The sequence below is a fragment of the Pseudophryne corroboree genome, chromosome 9, assembly GCF_028390025.1.
Source record: "Pseudophryne corroboree isolate aPseCor3 chromosome 9, aPseCor3.hap2, whole genome shotgun sequence".
In the NCBI taxonomy this organism is placed as follows: domain Eukaryota; kingdom Metazoa; phylum Chordata; class Amphibia; order Anura; family Myobatrachidae; genus Pseudophryne; species Pseudophryne corroboree.
Genome location: NC_086452.1, coordinates 77698019 through 77715778, shown reverse-complemented (window position 1 = coordinate 77715778; position 17760 = coordinate 77698019). Strand labels below are relative to the sequence as shown.

The 17760-nt window shown below is 46.2% G+C and overlaps 1 long non-coding RNA gene across 1 annotated transcript; it reads left to right on the top strand.

Moving 5' to 3' along the window:
• The first annotated feature begins 566 nt into the window (after positions 1-566).
• On the top strand, positions 567-17064 carry LOC134956703 (uncharacterized). The gene is made up of 7 exons (XR_010186108.1): positions 567-704; positions 1243-1480; positions 11291-11340; positions 12758-12795; positions 14356-14424; positions 15417-15466; positions 16886-17064. It is a non-coding gene; the product is annotated as an uncharacterized LOC134956703 (long non-coding RNA).
• The last annotated feature ends 696 nt before the right edge of the window (positions 17065-17760 follow it).

The following is a 17760-nucleotide window of genomic DNA, read 5'->3' as shown; positions in this document are numbered from 1 at the left end:
ACTGTGACACCCTCCCCCTCTGCTATCACATGACATGCAGAGACCTTCATCAGCCTGTGTTTGTGTTGCAGAGTGACTGTGTCTGGCAGTCCAATTTTTTTAACCTCTAGAGCACAGGTTCTCAAACTCGGTCCTCAGGACCCCACACAGTGCATGTTTTGCAGGTCTCCTCACAGAATCCCAAGTGAAATAATTAGCTCCACCTGTGGACCTTTTAAAATGTGTCAGTGAGTAATTAATACACCTGTGCACTTGCTGGGTTACCTGCAAAACATGCACTGTGTGGGGTCCTGAGGACCGAGTTTGAGAACCACTGCTCTAGAGAGATTTTGAAAGAAGCAGTAGCGCACGCAGAGGGGGGTTCTGAGTACCCAGAAACCCCCCCTGATCAGTGCTGGCTGACAGACACTCTGTCTACAGTACATCTCCGACCAGAGGACGGCTGTTATGAGGCGGGCGGACGCTGACAGAGAGAGAGCAGGGCACCTATCACTGTCACTGCCGAGTGCAGTACTGCCGGGAGCCTCTAGATGCCCCCATCTCCATTTGTGCAGAGGCCGTCCCTGCTGAGCACAAACTGAATGCTGAGCTGAGCTGAGCCTGTCATGCAGCTCAGAGGCAGGAGGAGCATGAAGAAGCGTGGGGGAGAGACCTGACAGGGGATTCCAGAGATCACACTCAGGAGCTGGGATCCTACAGAGGAAGTAAGTTTTAGCTATGTGTGTGATCTATCTAGAGTATCTCACCCTCTGTTTCCGTCTGTCTATCTATCTATCTACATCCTCTGTCTCTAGGGGGTTTCTATCTATCTATAGTGTCTCTTTCTCTCTCTAGGGGTTTCTACATTTATCTTTCTCTCTATCAGTATTCTACATCTCTCTGTCTCTCTCTCTGTCTGTCTGTCTGTCTGTCTCTCTCTCTCTCTCTATGTGGGGACTGGTTTCTATTATGTATATTAATCTGGTAATCTGATTTGTGCAGTTTGTATGTACTCTCCATGGGTATGTCTAATATATTAATTGTTTTGTATACTAACTTCATTGAGCACTTTTCTGATAAGTATCTCCCCAATGATATTGTGCTGTGTATTTCAGAGCTGTTTTTAACAGTATGTTAAGTGTTTATGTGATTTCTATGTTTGTATAGATTTGTTATATGCTATATTCTTCCCCACATTGTAATGTATTAATGTTCGTGGACTTTTATATGTATTAACAGCCACTATCCCTGATCATTCCACAGGCGCTGCAAGTGGAGGGGCTGTACCATGTGATCCTGCACTCGGGCTGCTCAGCGTGTGGTCACCATAGCAACCCAGGACATCGTCAACCCGGAAGTCCATGGTGAGACACAAGCGTCTCAGTTGCTGTGGATCCCGGTGGTGGCGAACAGGAAATACGTCATGTGACATGACGTGGAACCTGTGAGCGCTTGGGAAGTGACGGTGGGATTGGCTGTCTGGCGCGGGTATTTCAAGTGGGTAAGTGTGTTTCACTTGTTTGTACTGGTGTGTCTTGACAAAGAGGCGGAGGCCTCGAAATGTTGACAATATAACAAATACCAGCTTTTCTTCATCTCTAATTGCCTCTCGAGTGCCATCTTGTGATCCTCCTTTGGATCAGTATGACTTGTTGGACATGGGCACCGGGGCCAGCTGTTTGATATTAAGGAGGGCCGGCTGAATTGGTTTTGTGTGTGTATGTATACTGTATATATATATATATATATATATATATATATATATTCTCATTTTTTTTTTTGCTGGGTGCTCTCACATATAGGGTTCATAGTACAGGTCACTCAAATGGTGCTGCACTCCTAGCATACAAACGATGACATTATAAAAGTCAACGTTTCAATGCCATTTATAAAAGGAGTACTGCCCCATATGAGTGATTTTATATATATATATATATATATATATATGATGCAAAAAGAGTGGCACTCACAAGGACTTCTATTTCATTAAATGAATGGGCGCCACACGCCTCCGCTGGTTAACGTTTCAGGTTTATTTTTAAAACTTTCGTCAGAACAAGAAATATTACTAAATTGCTTACCTTTATACCATAAGAGACCCGTGAAGACACCCACATGGAAACAGGAAACGCTGGACGCAGGGCCGGTGACGTCACGCTCCCGCGACGTGCGCTCATGTGCGCATGTGCCGAACCCTCCGTTGCCTAGCAACATACAAAACACTATGTGAAGACAACCGTCACCATGACTACACGTTAACATGCCGCACTATCCAATTAGAAATGCTAAACAGCCTAACCATGGGCTGCCGCCTTATAATAAGCATCATAAGGAATCAAATACATTAATCTAGCATAGAAAGCAACGCTTTTAGGTAGGTGTAGAAGACAAAATGTTAAATAAAACAATTCAAATTCAATTGTTCATTCAATCCTCTTGGGGCAACCGTATCCAATGAATGGATCCACCTAGCTTCTAATTGTAGAAGTCTCTTGCCTCTATCTCCACCTCTTACACTTGGGGGAACATGATCTATGAGTTTATAGCGCAAAGTGGCTAAACTGTGTCGATGAGTTTTGAAATGCCGGGCCACTGGCTGTTCAGAATCTGAGCCTTCCAAAGCATGTCTAATCGACATTCTGTGTGTCGCCATTCTTTCCCGCAAAGTACATGTGGTCTTCCCAATATACATAAGACCACATGGACAGCATATAAAGTATATGACGAATTTGCTGGTGCAGGTCAGAATATGCTTAATGTCGATTTTCTTGCCGGTGTGTGGATGATTGAAGGTACTTCCAGATTCCAAATAGCTGCAGGTTGTGCAGCCTGTGCATTTATAGCAGCCTGGCTTGCGTGAGAGAAAATTCATTTTAGGTGTTGATTGGAGGTTTGAAATATCATTAGTAACCAGAAGATCTTTAAGATTCTTTCTTCTGGAATAACAAGGCATAATTTTGTAATCTTTGAATCCCTTTAACTCAGGATCTAGAGTTACAATTGGCCACAAATCTTTAGCCGTTTTTACATTAAATCCACTATCATGTTGGTATTGTTGTACAAATGATAATATTTTCTTGTCTGATGGATCTTTAGACTTTGGTTCCATCAGCTGTATTCTAGGCTTAGCCAGGGCTTTCATTTTGGCACGGACCAGATCTTCATATCTGTAGCCTTTCGCTAGAAACATCTGTAACATCTCGTTGATAGCTGCTTCCGCTTTATCATTGGTGTCTGTTATTCTCCGTGCCCTCAAAAACTGGGAGTAAGGTATACCTCCTTTACAGGCCGGGGGATGTTGGCTCGAGGCATGCAGATATGTGTTTCGGTCCGTCGGTTTTTTGTAGAGGTCAGTAGACAAGTGATTACCTTCCAGTGTAACTTTAACGTCCAAATAATTGACTGTCGTGTCACTGATGACGTAAGTAAATTTGATATTAACGTCTCTGGTATTGATATCTAATATGGCACGTTCTAGATCTTCTTTGCTTCCTTGCCATATAAGGAACACATCATCTATGAATCTTGTGATCCATATTATCCCCCGTGCGAAATCTGGTGAATCCAATAGTAGTTCCTTCTCTTTGATAATCATGAAGGCGTTAGCGAATGCCGGGGCCACACAGGATCCCATCGCACACCCCTTTTGCTGATTGTACCAGTGGCCATCAAAGAGAAAATAGTTACATTTCAATGTAAGGCCTAAGAGCTGAATCATGAAATCTATATCTGGACCATTATAGTCTCTGTCGCTGAGGAGAAGGTTTCTTGTAGCTGTAAGGCCTTCTTCATGAGGTATATTCGTATAAAGCGACACCACATCCATGGTGCATAATATACAACCTGGTGGGAGAGGTACACACTGCTGCAATTTTTTAAGAAATGTTGTAGTGTCTTTCAAATACATCTGCTGTCTTTGCACCACAGGCTGTAAATATATGTCGATGAATTGTGAGATTTTGTAATATAAGGAGTCTCTTGCGGCAATAATCGGCCTGCCAGGTGGATTTGTCATGTTTTTGTGAATTTTGGGTATGGTGTAAAATACAGGGGCTATTGGAAACTCCTGTTTTAGATTCTTTAACATGTTTACAGCAATGGTACCTTCCTCAGATGCTTTTGTTAGTATGGTGTCCAGTTCTATCTTGTACTGAACCGTGGGGTCATGATCCAGTCTCTTATAAACTTCGGGATCGTTTAGCTGGGAATAAATTTCATTTTTGTAATCTGAAAGATTAAGTACCACAATACCACCCCCCTTATCGGCGGTACGGATCACAATGTCATTATATGAGCGCAAATTCACTAATGCTAAACGTTCCTCTTTACTTATATTGCTATCCGTGGCTCTTACCTTTTTGCCATAACTAATCACTTTCTGGTCCAGTGTCCGTGTGTAACATTTCAAAGAGAGGTTGTTTGAAAACGGGTCAAATTTTGACTTGACCTTCAACTGAGGGGGAACATCAGACCTCGTGTCCCTAGGCTGCATAGGTTGCTTGTCAAAGTATTCCTTGATTCTAAGTTGTCTGGCAAAGCGATAAGAGTCTACTTGCCATTGCAGGGCATCAAATTTCCCAGATGGTATAAATGATAGACCTTTGTTTAACAAAGAAATTTCATGCTGAGTCAAAGTCCGGTCTGATAAATTGAACACAGTGGTTACTTCCTCGTTTTTGCCCCTTTTTTTTTAGGTCTCTTTTCCACTGCCCCCCCCCCCCCCCCCTCCTCGTACATTTTTTGGGGGTATGCGGCATTGTGCGCGGGTCCGAACCCCTAAAGGGGGTTTACCGGAACCAGACGTGCCAGCTTCTTCCGATCCACTGTAGGAGGTGTATTCTCCACTCGAGGTATCTCGGTCAGTGGTTCTGTAATTCCTTTTCTTGTCTCTAAACCTCTGACGGTTCAATGCTCCAGGATTTTGTACCCAGGAATAAACCTTACTTTCCATGTAATCACGTTGAACCGTGGCAAGCTTTTCTTTCTTAAATTTGACCAAATTGGTTTTGTAGATGTCCATCTGTTCAGTCAATGTATCTGACCAATTGGTCTCTTGATCTTTAGTAAGGGCCTCCATATGCAAGTCCTCAAACTTAGAGATGCTAGCTTTGATCGATTTCAGCTCACGTGCCGACTCCTCTATCACCAACAGGATGAGATCAAAGCTGCATTTGTTCAAAACGGCTACCCATCTCCTACAAAATTCTTGGTTATACCTCCCTATGGTGGGGGTATTCCTGATCCGGAATCCCCTAGGGATCTGTTTATTCCGATGATAATCGGAGAGGGTAACACCATGCATTAAAAAATCCATTTCTCTGACGTCCTAGTGGATGCTGGGACTCCGTCAGGACCATGGGGAATAGCGGCTCCGCAGGAGACAGGGCACAAAATTTAAAAGTTTGACCACTAGGTGGTGTGTACTGGCTCCTCCCCCTATGACCCTCCTCCAAGCCTCAGTTAGGTTTTTGTGCCCGTCCGAGCAGGGTGCAATCTAGGTGGCTCTCCTAAAGAGCTGCTTAGAAAAAGTTTGTTAGGTTTTTTATTTTCAGTGAGTCCTGCTGGCAACAGGCTCACTGCAACGAGGGACTTAGGGGAGAAGAAGTGAACTCACCTGCGTGCAGGATGGATTTGCTTCTTAGGCTACTGGACACTAGCTCCAGAGGGACGATCACAGGTACAGCCTGGATGGGTCACCGGAGCCGCGCCGCCGACCCCCTTGCAGATGCCGAATAGAGAAGAGGTCCAGAAACCGGCGGCAGAAGACGTCTCAGTCTTCATGAGGTAGCGCACAGCACTGCAGCTGTGCGCCATTGCTCTCCGCACACTTCACACCAGCGGTCACTGAGGGTGCAGGGCGCTGGGGGGGGCGCCCTGGGCAGCAATGTAATATACCTATTCTGGCTAAAATATATCACATATAGCCCCTGGGGCTATATGGATGTATTTAACCCCTGCCAGGTTCCAAAAAAACTGGGAGAAGAAGCCCGCCGAAAAGGGGGCGGGGCCTATTCTCCTCAGCACACAGCGCCATTTTCCTGCCCAGCTCCGCTGCGAGGAAGGCTCCCAGGACTCTCCCCTGCACTGCACTACAGAAACAGGGTAAAAACAGAGAGGGGGGGCACTTATTGGCGATATTTATAATATTTGAGCTGCTATAAAGGGAACACACTTATTAAGGTTGTCCCTATATATATTTATAGCGCTTGGGTGTGTGCTGGCAAACTCTCCCTCTGTCTCCCCAAAGGGCTAGTGGGGTCCTGTCTTCTATCAGAGCATTCCCTGTGTGTCTGCTGTGTGTCGGTACGTGTGTGTCGACATGTATGAGGACGATGTTGGCGTGGAGGCGGAGCAATTGCCTGTAATGGTGATGTCACCCCCTAGGGAGTCGACACCAGAATGGATGGCTTTGTTTATGGAATTACGGGATAGTGTCAGCACGCTACAAAAGTCGGTTGACGACATGAGACAGCCGGCAAACCAGTTAGTACCTGTCCAGGCGTCTCAGACACCGTCAGGGGCTGTAAAACGCCCTTTACCTCAGTCGGTCGACACAGACCCAGACACTGACACTGAATCCAGTGTCGACGGTGAAGAAACAAACGTATTTTCCAGTTGGGCCACACGTTATATGATCACGGCAATGAAGGAGGCTTTGCATATCTCTGATACTGCAAGTACCACAAAAAGGGGTATTATGTGGGGTGTGAAAAAACTACCGATAGTTTTTCCTGAATCAGAGGAACTGAATGAAGTGTGTGATGAAGCGTGGGTTACCCCAGATAGAAAACTGCTAATTTCAAAGAAGTTATTGGCATTATACCCTTTCCCGCCAGAGGTTAGGGCGCGCTGGGAAACACCTCCTAGGGTGGATAAGGCGCTCACACGCTTATCAAAGCAAGTGGCGTTACCGTCTCCTGATACGGCCGCCCTCAAGGATCCAGCTGATAGGAGGCTGGAGAATACATTAAAAAGTATATACACACATACGGGTGTTATACTGAGACCAGCAATCGCCTCAGCCTGGATGTGCAGTGCTGGCGTGGCTTGGTCGGAGTCACTGTCTGAAAATATTGATACCCTGGATAGGGACAGTATTTTACTGACTATAGAGCAGTTAAATGATGCATTTCTTTATATGCGAGATGCACAGAGAGATATTTGCACTCTGGCATCAAGAGTAAGTGCGATGTCCATATCTGCCAGAAGAAGTTTATGGACGCGCCAGTGGTCAGGTGATGCAGATTCCAAACGACATATGGAAGTATTGCTGTATAAAGGGGAGGAGTTATTTGGGGTCGGTCTATCAGACCTGGTGGCCACGGCAACGGCTGGAAAGTCCACCTTTTTACCCCAGGTCACCTCTCAGCAGAAAAAGACACCGTCTTTTCAAACTCAGTCCTTTCGTTCCTATAAGAACAAGCGAGCAAAAGGCCACTCATTTCTGCCCCGGGGCAGAGGAAGAGGAAAAAGGCTGCACCAGGCAGCCTCTTCCCAGGAGCAGAAGCCCTCCCCCGCTTCTGCCAAGTCTTCAGCATGACGCTGGGGCTTTACAAGCGGACTCAGGCACGGTGGGGGCCCGTCTCAAAAATTTCAACGCGCAGTGGGCTCACTCGCAAGTGGACCCCTGGATCCTGCAGGTAGTATCACAGGGGTACAAATTGGAATTCGAGACGTCTCCCCCTCGCCGATTCCTGAAGTCTGCTCTTCCAACGCCTCCCTCCGACAGGGAGGCAGTATTGGAAGCTATTCACAAGCTGTATTCCCAGCAGGTGATAATCAAGGTACCCCTCCTACAACAGGGAAAGGGGTATTATTCCACGCTGTTTGTGGTACCGAAGCCGGACGGCTCGGTGAGACCAATTTTAAATCTGAAATCCTTGAACACTTACATAAAAAGGTTCAAATTCAAGATGGAATCACTCAGAGCAGTGATAGCGAACCTGGAGGAAGGGGACTATATGGTATGTCCCAATCTTCCCTTCTCACCAGGGGTACCTCAGGTTTGTGGTTCAAAACTGTCATTATCAGTTTCAGACGCTGCCGTTTGGATTGTCCACGGCACCCCGGGTCTTTACCAAGGTAATGGCCGAAATGAGGATTCTTCTTCGAAGAAAAGGCGTCTTAATTATCCCTTACTTGGACGATCTCCTGATAAGGGCAAGATCCAGGGAACAGTTAGAGTTCGGAGTAGCACTGTCTCAGGTAGTGCTACGTCAGCACGGGTGGATTCTAAATATCCCAAAATCACAGCTGATTCCAACAACACGTCTACTGTTCCTGGGGATGATTCTGGACACAGTCCAGAAAAAGGTGTTTCTCCCGGAGAACTTTTCAGTGGGATCTGCTGGACAAATGGTCCGGATCGCATCTTCAGATGCATCAGCGGATAACCCTATCTCCAAGGACAAGGGTGTCTCTCCTGTGGTGGTTACAGAGTGCTCATCTTCTAGAGGGCCGCAGATTCGGCATTCAGGATTGGATGCTGGTGACCACGGATGCCAGTCTGAGAGGCTGGGGAGCAGTCACACAGGGAAGAAATTTCCAGGGCTTGTGGTCAAGCATGGAAACGTCTCTTCACATAAATATCCTGGAACTAAGGGCCATTTACAATGCCCTAAGTCAAGCAAGGCCTCTGCTTCAGGGTCAGTCGGTATTGATCCAATCGGACAACATCATGGCAGTCGCCCACGTCAACAGACAGGGCGGCACAAGAAGCAGGAGGGCAATGGCAGAAGCTGCAAGGATTCTCCGCTGGGCGGAAAATCATGTGGTAGCACTGTCAGCAGTGTTCATTCCGGGAGTGGACAACTGGGAAGCAGACTTCCTCAGCAGACACGACCTCCACCCGGGGGAGTGGGGACTTCACCCAGAAGTCTTCCAAGTGATTGTAAACCGTTGGGAAAAACCAAAGGTGGACATGATGGCGTCCCGTCTCAACAAAAAACTGGACAGATATTGCGCCAGGTCAAGGGACCCTCAGGCAATAGCGGTGGACGCTCTGGTAACACCGTGGGTGTACCAGTCGGTGTATGTGTTCCCTCCTCTGCCTCTCATACCCAAAGTACTGAGAATCATAAGAAGGAGAGGAGTAAGAACTATACTCGTGGCTCCGGATTGGCCAAGAAGAACTTGGTACCCGGAACTGCAAGAGATGCTCACGGAGGACCCGTGGCCTCTACCTCTCAGAAAGGACCTGCTCCAGCAGGGACCTTGTCTGTTTCAAGACTTACCGCGGCTGCGTTTGACGGCATGGAGGTTGAACGCCGGATCCTGAAGGAAAAAGGCATTCCAGATGAAGTCATCCCTACCCTGGTCAAGGCCAGAAAGGATGTAACCGCAAAACATTATCACCGCATTTGGCAGAAATATGTTGCGTGGTGTGAGGCCAAGAAGGCCCCTACAGAGGAATTTCAACTGGGTCGTTTCCTGCATTTCCTGCAAACAGGACTATCTATGGGCCTAAAATTAGGGTCCATTAAGGTTCAAATTTCGGCCCTGTCAATCTTCTTCCAAAAAGAACTGGCTTCAGTGCCTGAAGTTCAGACGTTTGTCAAAGGAGTACTGCATATACAGCCTCCTTTTGTGCCTCCAGTGGCACCTTGGGATCTCAATGTAGTGTTGAGTCTCCTAAAATCACATTGGTTTGAACCACTCACCACTGTGGAATTGAAATATCTCACATGGAAAGTGGTCATGCTGTTAGCCCTGGCTTCAGCCAGGCGTGTCTCTGAATTGGCGGCTTTATCATATAAAAGCCCTTACCTAATTTTTCATTCAGACATGGCAGAACTGAGGACTCGCCCTCAATTTCTCCCTAAGGTGGTTTCAGCGTTTCACATGAACCAGCCTATTGTGGTACCTGCGGCGACTAGGGACTTGGAGGACTCCAAGTTGCTGGACGTAGTCAGGGCCCTGAAAATATATGTTTCCAGGACGGCTGGAGTCAGAAAATCTGACTCGCTGTTTATCCTGTATGCACCCAACAAGCTGGGTGCTCCTGCTTCTAAGCAGACGATTGCTCGTTGGATTTGTAGTACAATTCAGCTTGCACATTCTGTGGCAGGCCTGCCACAGCCAAAATCTGTAAAAGCCCATTCCACAAGGAAAGTGGGCTCATCTTGGGCGGCTGCCCGAGGGGTCTCGGCTTTACAACTTTGCCGAGCAGCTACTTGGTCAGGGGCAAACACGTTTGCTAAATTCTACAAATTTGATACCCTGGCTGAGGAGGACCTGGAGTTCTCTCATTCGGTGCTGCAGAGTCATCCGCACTCTCCCGCCCGTTTGGGAGCTTTGGTATAATCCCCATGGTCCTTACGGAAGTCCCAGCATCCACTAGGACGTCAGAGAAAATAAGAATTTACTTACCGATAATTCTATTTCTCGTAGTCCGTAGTGGATGCTGGGCGCCCATCCCAAGTGCGGATTGTCTGCAATACTTGTATATAGTTATTGTTACAAAAAAATCGGGTTGTTTATTGTTGTGAGCCATCTTTTCAGAGGCTCCTACGTTTATCATACTGTTAACTGGGTTCAGATCACAGGTTGTACGGTGTGATTGGTGTGGCTGGTATGAGTCTTACCTGGGATTCAAAATCCTTCCTTATTATGTACGCTCGTCCGGGCACAGTATCCTAACTGAGGCTTGGAGGAGGGTCATAGGGGGAGGAGCCAGTGCACACCAGCTAGTCTAAAGCTTTTACTTTTGTGCCCAGTCTCCTGCGGAGCCGCTATTCCCCATGGTCCTTACGGAAGTCCCAGCATCCACTACGGACTACGAGAAATAGAATTATCGGTAAGTAAATTCTTCTTTTTTTTTGTCATTTTTGCCAATTTCTAAAATGTGTTGAAAACCCCTGTAACTCCCACCTGCTAGCCTAAAAACACCGGTCCCATCAATACAACACCACATATACCTGTCCAGCATCAGTTATCCCATTATTCTTGCAGAATATCTTCCCAAAAATGACACCATGATTGGACAAATGAAGCTAATTAAAAACTTTTAAGTGCCTAATCATTCATGACTGGGAGTGCCCCAGGGAACCAAGTTCTGATTTTTTTTTTCTAAAAATTGGGATTTCCCAAACTTTACACCTGCTCAGGGGCTATGAAGAAACGGGCACCTTAAATCCTATGAAGAGTAAACGTGGGTAAATTTGCGCATCTAATTAGTTAGCAAAAAAAATGGTGCCCACCCATTGTAAGTTGTATTCAGCGGCTATTAGAAACATTGTACAAGTCACATTACCCATCAATGAGCAGCTGCAGAATCCAAGACACTGACTGTTGTTTTACATTTTCTTTACAGCCTTTGAAAGAAACATACTGGGATTTGTGGACATCCTGGAAGCAATAAGGGTGAGTGAATAAAACATCTATACGTCAGTCTAGGGAATGTGAGGGAGACTGAGCCATATGGCTCTGGCATACAGCAGTTGGGCAGTACGGATGGCGTAGTGGTTAGCAATACTGCCTCACAGCACTGAAGTCGTGGGTCAGTACCCACCATGGCCCTGAGTTTATATATTCTCCCGTGCTTGTGTGGGTTTCCTCCGGGTACTCCAGTTTCCTCCTACAATCTGGTAAATTGGCTCCCATCAATAGTAACCCTAGTGTGTGCGTATACATGTATTTAGGGCAGGCTAGATGGGCCAAGTGGTTCTAATTGTCTGTCAAAATTCTCTATGTGGGACTGAGGTAATCTGCAGCTGGGAATAAAGCGGAGTACACACCTATACAATCGTCGCCCCATTCTCCCGATATCAGGTGAACAGCCGTTGATTATATAGGTGTGTACTCTGTATGGATGTAGGAGGGTTAGATGATAAACGGCTTATAACACTCATGCAACGGCCAGGACCGGGAGGTCACATCTTATGTGCTGCACATGCGACCTCCCAATCCCCAGAGAGGAGCTGCTACCCCCCCTTCCCCCACCTAACAGGAGGTCATAGGGGTCACAGCTGAGTGCACACAGAGCTTGGCTGATTGGGAGCGTTTTACCTGATTAGCCGGGGATCGCACAGGTGTGTACCCATCTTTAGCGGCCACTGTGTCTAATATACTAGTGTATATAATGACAGAATAGTGTTTAGATTCCCGTTACATCAGCCACCACTGACACCCCCACCTCTGCTTACCCTAGTCTGCTTATGGCTATCTGTAACCTTTATGGCCATCTTGTTATCTTCTGAATGAAATGTAATAAACCTGTAACATTTAGTAACTAGTTTGTATTGGTGGTTACTCTCTATAATCCTAAAATGTATTGTATTTTCTTCCCTGTACTACAGAGATCTCGTAACCCCAAAAACCAGAAAAGACCATCAAATAAGTGACTTTCATAGCTGCCAATAAAACTATTGTCCACCCACTCATCCTTTCCCATCTTGACTACTGCAACCATCTCCTTCCAGGCCTCCCTCACTCCCATCTTGCTTCCCTACAATCCATACTTAACACTGCAGCTAGATTAGTCTCGCTGCTCCACATCTGCCTCCCCCGCCTAACACTGGCTCTCCTTCACTTACAGAATTCTGCTCCATCTCTCACCCTCACATACAAGGCCCCCTCCAACTGCACTGCTCGGCTCCCTATATCTCCAACCTCATCCTCATACATACTCCCTCCCGCCTTTTCTCAGCTATGGTAACCACAGCGTTTTCCCATTCTCTTTCCCTCATAATCTTCATATCTATGGCTGTCTACACTGTTTGCGTTGTATATGTGAGTCCCTGTACCTTTGTCATTTACAAGGTTTTTCTTCTCTTTACAGGAACAAGATGAAGAGAAGCCGACACCAGGGAGATTAGTGTGGGTGTGGCCACGCTGGTGTGGGTGATAACATCAACTGCTGCCTAATCCTAGTCAGTGGGGGGTGCTGTTATACTGAGGTCCATGGTGAGGTCAGCTGTGATCACGCGATAATCCTCTAGGAGAGGCCGGCAGACTGGAGGAAGTGTAGGTACTTACCCTAGGTGTAGCTGTGGGGAGCAACCTAAAAAAACAGGTAATTCCCCACAGCTGCACCTAGGGTAAGTACCTACACTTCCTCCAGTCTGCGACACTGCTTCCAACTTCTCCTAGTGACCCTACAGAGGATTACCGCGTGATCACAGCTGACCTCACCATGGACCTCAGACACCAAATTCACCTTATACCCACCATTGACTCACACTTAAATTATAACATCAAAGGCAGCATTTCTACCCACACCAGCACACAGGTCACACCCATGGGGGGGAATTTACCGCCTACTTCCCCCACACACACACTTCCAACCCACAGAGCATTATAAAAATAAAAAAACAACTGCTCTTAAAATGAATAAGTGCTGTAAGTCTTTTGTTGAAATGTATTTTGCACATTCAGAGAGTACATACAGACTTCAGGGATATAATGTTATCTTGGTGTGCTGAAGCCGGTTATTGGGATGAAAGTGGGAATGACTGGTTAGGTAGCAGCTTAGAGCGGGTGTGTGTACGAGGGGAGAGGGGGAGAATTTGTGGGAACAACAGAAATGTGGGATTAGAAGCATTGTAGTGTCTTTCGTTACTATTTCTTAATGAGATAACGTATACAGTATATAGGTATGTGCAGTATGCAGGCCCGGTGACAGGGAAGGGGGTCAAAGGGTACTACTGTATGGGGCCCAGAGGTTCAGGGGACAAAAACAGGAAAAAACGTATTAGAGAGCGATGTGATGGAAGCACAGTTACACCCTTTACACCCTCCATGCAGGCTAAACAAATCTAGTGTACTTGCCCCCTTACATCGCAGCATGGTCTGTCCAGGTGCAGTTACTGGATGTTTGCTTAAAGCTGGGTACACACTGACAGATGTTTTTGGTCGGCCCGTCAATCGGCCTATTTTTGGGGGAAATTGTAGGCACCAATATCTGAGCTACACATCACACTGCATTTGCATATGTCCGCCCGCAAGGAGGATGACATAGTGACAGGAAAACATAGTAAATATGGGCAGATTATTGAGAACGCACACACACTGCTCCATATCAGGAGATTGTGGCCGAGATATTTTTTTGGTTTGATGTGTGAAAGATTTTCCAGAATTATTGGCAAAATGCCGAAACGCTCCTTCGTACACACTATACAAAAAATTTGCCTGAGAACCGGATTACTGGTAAATCGGCCCAATAGTTGTATAGTGTGTACCTAGCTTGTCTCTCACCTCAGAATCAGGCCCATAATACATAGTGAGCACGTTAGACTATTACATACAGGTTCTCAAATTACCACCTAGATAATAATCGCACATCGCCTGTCCTTGTTACTGTGTTAGATTTCTCCATCAGATTTATTAGTATATATATATTATACAGATTACTCATTTTTTTATATTTGCACTCAACAGTTCCAAGAATGTCATCGGTTATTGATTTTTTTTGGGGATGTGCTATGATGGTGGATAATGGACTAACCAGTAAGTATGATCAGTGTAGCAGTGGGGGAGTATCTGCATTGGGAGATGGGTCAGTTACAGCCATGGGGCCCCACACCAGCCATAAGATGTGTAGCCATGATCAGTGTAGCAGTGGGAGAGTATCTGCATTGGGAGATCGGTCAGTTACAGCCATGGGGTCCCACACCGGCCATAAGTTGTGCAGCCATGATCAGTGTAGCAGTGGGAGAGTATCTGCATTGGGGGATCGGTCAGTCAGAGCCTTGTATAATGCACTTGTGCTCAGGCGTTGTGGGTCTTATACTGATGCCAGCACTTATATTACAGTTACAGAGATCTCCACATAGCTGTTATATGCTAAACACTGTTTCCCACTAAGGGGCAGATTCAAGTATCCGGCTGTAACATTTTGTTTACCGCGCACTGAATTAATGCACATATTGCAGGGAAATGTCACTTAGCTCGTCTGTGGCGCTCACACTTAACTCACAATTCCATGGTAAATAGATTTTTTTTGTCATTTTTGCCAATTTCTAAAATGTGTTGAAAACCCCTGTAACTCCCACCTGCTAGCCTAAAAACACCGGTCCCATCAATACAACACCACATATGCCTGTCCAGCATCAGTTATTCCATTATTCTTGCAGAATATCTTCCCAAAAATGACACCATGATTGGACAAATGAAGCTAATTAAAAACTTTTAAGTGCCTGATCATTCATGACTGGGAGTGCCCCAGGGAACCAAGTTCTGATTTTTATTTTTTTTTCTAAAAATTGGGATTTCCCAAACTTTACACCTGCTCAGGGGCTATGAAGAAAAGGGCACCTTAAATCCTATGAAGAGTAAACGTGGGTAAATTTGCGCATCTAATTAGTTAGCAAAAAAAATGGTGCCCACCCATTGTAAGTTGTATTCAGCGGCTATTAGAAACATTGTACAAGTCACATTACCCATCAATGAGCAGCTGCAGAATCCAAGACACTGACTGTTGTTTTACATTTTCTTTACAGCCTTTGAAAGAAACATACTGGGATTTGTGGACATCCTGGAAGCAATAAGGGTGAGTGAATAAAACATCTATACGTCAGTCTAGGGAATGTGAGGGAGACTGAGCCATATGGCTCTGGCATACAGCAGTTGGGCAGTACGGATGGCGTAGTGGTTAGCATTACTGCCTCACAGCACTGAAGTCGTGGGTCAGTACCCACCATGGCCCTGAGTTTATATATTCTCCCCGTGCTTGTGTGGGTTTCCTCCGGGTACTCCAGTTTCCTCCTACAATCTGGTAAATTGGCTCCCATCAATAGTAACCCTAGTGTGTGCGTATACATGTATTTAGGGCAGGCTAGATGGGCCAAGTGGTTCTAATTGTCTGTCAAAATTCTCTATGTGGGACTGAGGTAATCTGCAGCTGGGAATAAAGCTGAGTACACACCTATACAATCGTCGCCCCATTCTCCCGATATCAGGTGAACAGCCGTTGATTGTATAGGTGTGTACTCTGTATGGATGTAGGAGGGTTAGATGATAAATGGCTCTTAACACTCCTGCAACGGCCAGGACCGGGAGGTCACATCTTATGTGCTGCACATGCGACCTACCAATCCCCAGAGAGGAGCTGCTACCCCCCCCTTCCCCCACCGAACAGGAGGTCATAGGGGTCACAGCTGAGTGCACACAGAGCTTGGCTGATTGGGAGCGTTTTACCTGATTAGCCGGGGATCGCGCAGGTGTGTACCCATCTTTAGCGGCCACTGTGTCTAATATACTAGTGTATATAATGACAGAATAGTGTTTAGATTCCCGTTACATCAGCCACCACTGACACCCCCACCTCTGCTTACCCTAGTCTGCTTATGGCTATCTGTAACCTTTATGGCCATCTTGTTATCTTCTGAATGAAATGTAATAAACCTGTAACATTTAGTAACTAGCTTGTATTGGTGGTTACTCTCGATAATCCTAAAATGTATTGTATTTTCTTCCCTGTACCACAGAGATCTCGTAACCCCAAAAACCAGAAAAGACCATCAAATAAGTGACTTTCATAGCTGCCAATAAAACTATTGTCCACCCACTCATCCTTTCCCATCTTGACTACTGCAACCATCTCCTTCCAGGCCTCCCTCACTCCCATCTTGCTTCCCTACAATCCATACTTAACGCTGCAGCTAGATTAGTCTCGCTGCTCCACATCTGCCTCCCCCGCCTAACACTGGCTCTCCTTCAGTTACAGAATACTGCTCCATCTCTCACCCTCACATACAAGGCCCCCTCCAACTGCACTGCTCGGCTCCCTATATCTCCAACCTCATCCTCATACATACTCCCTCCCGCCTTTTCTCAGCTATGGTAACCACAGCGTTTTCCCATTCTCTTTCCCTCATAATGTTCATATTTATGGCTGTCTAGACTGTTTGCGTTGTATATGTGAGTCCCTGTACCTTTGTCACTTACAAGGTTTTTCTTCTCTTTACAGGAACAAGATGAAGAGAAGCCGACACCAGGGAGATTAGTGTGGGTGTGGCCACGCTGGTGTGGGTGATAACATCAACTGCTGCCTAATCCTAGTCAGTGGGGGGTGCTGTTATACTGAGGTCCATGGTGAGGTCAGCTGTGATCACGCGATAATCCTCTAGGAGAGGCCGGCAGACTGGAGGAAGTGTAGGTACTTACCCTAGGTGTAGCTGTGGGGAGCAACCTAAAAAAACAGGTAATTCCCCACAGCTACACCTAGGGTAAGTACCTACACTTCCTCCAGTCTGCGACACTGCTTCCAACTTCTCCTAGTGACCCTACAGAGGATTACCGCGTGATCACAGCTGACCTCACCATGGACCTCAGACACCAAATTCACCTTATACCCACCATTGACTCACACTTAAATTATAACATCAAAGGCAGCATTTCTACCCACACCAGCACACAGGTCACACCCATGGGGGGGAATTTACCGCCTACTTCCCCCACACACACACTTCCAACCCACAGAGCATTATAAAAATAAAAAAACAACTGCTCTTAAAATGAATAAGTGCTGTAAGTCTTTTGTTGAAATGTATTTTGCACATTCAGAGAGTACATACAGACTTCAGGGATATAATGTTATCTTGGTGTGCTGAAGCCGGTTATTGGGATGAAAGTGGGAATGACTGGTTAGGTAGCAGCTTAGAGCGGGTGTGTGTACGAGGGGAGAGGGGGAGAATTTGTGGGAACAACAGAAATGTGGGATTAGAAGCTTTGTAGTGTCTTTCGTTACTATTTCTTAATGAGATAACGTATACAGTATATAGGTATGTGTAGTATGCAGGCCCGGTGACAGGGAAGGGGGTCAAATGGTACTACTGTATGGGG